Source organism: Diabrotica virgifera, chromosome 6 (genome assembly GCF_917563875.1).
Source record: "Diabrotica virgifera virgifera chromosome 6, PGI_DIABVI_V3a".
In the NCBI taxonomy this organism is placed as follows: Eukaryota; Metazoa; Arthropoda; class Insecta; order Coleoptera; family Chrysomelidae; genus Diabrotica; species Diabrotica virgifera.
Window position 1 is genome coordinate 48,633,447 of NC_065448.1, and position 3,305 is coordinate 48,636,751.

General features: G+C 33.1%; 1 long non-coding RNA gene across 1 annotated transcript; it reads right to left on the minus strand.

The window, feature by feature from the left end:
• Window positions 1-418: 418 nt before the first annotated feature.
• LOC126885970 (uncharacterized) lies at window positions 419-2,115 on the minus strand. Its single transcript, XR_007698512.1, has 2 exons — window positions 1,690-2,115; window positions 419-1,230 (listed from the first exon to the last, which is right to left on the minus strand). It is a non-coding gene; the product is annotated as an uncharacterized LOC126885970 (long non-coding RNA).
• Between the last annotated feature and the right edge of the window lie 1,190 nt (window positions 2,116-3,305).

Sequence of the window (3,305 nt, forward strand, 5' to 3'; positions counted from 1 at the left end):
AGAAGGAAAAAAAATCAAAAGGGCAGAGAGACACTAAATCTCAAGTGAGTATTCGGGCTAGCTTCAATACACCGAATATTGGCTTTGGAGATATGAGAAGAAAATTTGGTAATGAAATGATAGTAACTAGGAAGGAAATGAGACTGTTAATACAAAAATGGAAGGAAAATAGATAAGAATGCTAGAGATAAAATAATATCGAGTTACAACAAAGAAAGAAGAAGAAAAAAGGGCGCCAACTCGAACGAACAACTCGGCTCTCAGAACCAAGAAGTTGGACAGGTTCGAGATTTTGAAATAACGAACAACAGGAACTCTATGACACTGGTTACAACCACCTGAAATACAAAATACTAAATACTGATCTTGTCTTGCTATGTTATATACTGGTAATACAGACTGAAATAAAACACCAACCTTAATACATACAAATATATTAATAATAAATATTAAATAATAACACTTTACATATAACGCAACGTAATAACAGTGATAGTGGATGGGGAAAAGATAAAATAGGACCGCAAAGGCCACTCAACAAGCAATTATCCACTATCACTGGCCAAGCAAAAGTATTAAAATCAAAATCCAAATCAAAAGTCCGTTGGAATAGCAAAAAGGTCTATATAAATGAGTTGGTCAGTGACTCTTTATATATTTTACAAAAAAAACCTACGAGACGTATTCCCTATTTAAAATCCGCGACAAAATTTTACAACCCGATTCCCTATTAAATTTTAAGTTACAATTATTTATGATTATTAAACAAGACCTGATTTTATTTATTTTAACTAACTCCTACTTATACTGAATCAAAAAGAAAAAAAAAACAACAACCTAAAACCCTATCTATCACGAAAATATATGTACTCTTCCTAATCGTATGCATACGAAAAGTTTACAATGTAGCAAATATATCTTACCCAAAAGTAAATACAGAAAAAGTAAATAAACTTAGCTTTTACACAACAGCCGGTTAAAAGTAGGGTTGCAAGTCCATAGAGATGAATTCTTTTGGCACGCTAACGCTGGTTGGCTGCTGTGGTGAGTAAGTCCTACTGCAAGGTCCTGGGTGAAGATGTTGGTTGTAGTAAAATCAGGTATGGTGTATTATCCAACAAAAACAGCCCACTCTAGGGATAAACCATCACAGAGTGGCTAGCAATCTAACTAGTACATAATTAACGTGATAGAGTCACGTTGTGTGACTAAATAACTAAGTTACAGGATCTAAAATAAAGTTTATTTAATTAGTTATGATGTATTTCAATAACAGTAGCAGTACATATTGAACAGGCCCAAACAAAAACACCAAATATTAGGTAGGTTAGGTATTCATATGTCATGTCAAAATTTCTGAAGTTTACTTCAATTCAGACATGACAGGGACGTGCGCATTAGATGGGCGTGACAGAAGGCTGTATAGATACTCGTTAAAACTTTTTATAAATCACAGATAAAAAAACTTAAATAAAAAGCCTAACGATCAGGTATAAAAGATATTAAAATTTAGGTTTGGACACTAGAAAAAACTATGGCCTTGATTGAATGTTCCTTTCAAATATTTAAGGATAATATGAGCTATAATATGGAATTTATGTGGTAAATTACTCTAACAAAAGATCTAACTACAATGATGCATTGGATTTCACAACGAAGGAATGAGAGATAAATGTATTATGTACTTACTGAAACAAGGCAGGCACGCCGGAATATCCACTTCTGTTATGTGAAGAAGTCCAAAGACATGTTTAACTTTGGTTATCTAGTTTTGTAGATGGGATTAGCTGACGCTTAATTTCCTTCTAATTATTTGATTTCCATCGAAAATTTGTTTCAATCCCGTCACTCAAAAGTGAGAATAACCTCACTCGCGGCGCGCCATCCGCCCTTCGAGCCGTTTCCTGACCAACTGCTGTTCAATGTTATCGGAAATCGATTCGTATCGATCCGATAGAAACATGCGCGGTGCTTTCCTCTTGCTTCGCTGCGAAAATAGGCACCTAGGCGATTAAATAGGCGTCTCCAAAGAATTTTCTAGAGGGGTATTTTTAATGAAATATAATTGAATGAATCGAAAATCGTAATTAATTTTAAATGGTCCGTAGCATAACTGCTACAAGGTCTTGAGTTAAAGCGTAGGGCTTAGAGGACAAGGTTATGATAATGGGGCCGATATGAAAAGAACAAGAAAGGATGTGCCAAATAGAATACCTACTTGAAAAACTCTTTGCACTCTTTAAAATTAGCCATAAATGAAGCAGCGTTTTCTACTACAGAAACAACAACCTTTTTTTGTAATATACAAGAACTGTACATTTTTTTTCTGGTTCTACAAAGCGTTGAGAAGTTCTGAAAATAACATGTTTCACAACTAAGTCTAAAACCGTCGAGTGCTACTAGATGGTCAAGTCGAATAGATGCATTGAAATCATTAGGATTTCAATTTTGTGAAATATATGATGCCTTATTCGAAACAATAGAATAGAAGATATCAACAAAGATCCAGAAACTAAAGTCAAAGCACGAGAATTAGCAAAAAATATTAAAAATAATAAATTTATAAAATATGCGGCGTAGTTCTTTGGCACGATATTGTATTTCATACAATTTCAGTCTCGAAGATGTTGTAACATGTAACTATAAATTTGTCAGATTGTGTAAAAAGGTTGTCAGAAACTACAGAAAAAATGAAAAGTTACACACAATCTGGCTAAGAACAAATGAAAATTATTGTTAATGAAATTGCAGAAAATCTTGATATATGTTCCGAATTTCCAGCTGAAAATGGAATTGGAGCCAGGAGAAAAAATCGCCAATTTGATTATGAAAAATCTGATTTTTATTATGAAAAAATGAAATTGGAGCCAGGAGAAAAAATCGCCAATTTGATTATGAAAAATCTGTGGACGAGTTCTTAACAGAGGAAGATAAATTTAAAATAAAAAATGTTTCATCTATATTTTAGACATTGCCATTCATTTTTTGATTGGCCGATTTTCGCTTCTAGAAGCTCATAATAAAAATTTTAAATTTTTATATGATATTTTTAATGGAGGAAAACAGATAGTATAAGAGCTGTGAGACATTTTGGAGTAGGTATTTTAGGCAACCTGAAAATTTTTCAGGTGACTTTTCCATGATAGCCTAATACAAAAATGCCGGTCTGGCTGGAGGGTAGCGGTTATTTTCCCCAAAAATCCCCCCCAAAGTTAAAAAAGGGTAAGAATTGTTATTACAAAAAATATCATTGACGTGACTTTAAAGTAAATTTAAATATTCAAATATAAAGAAAATAAACAGGC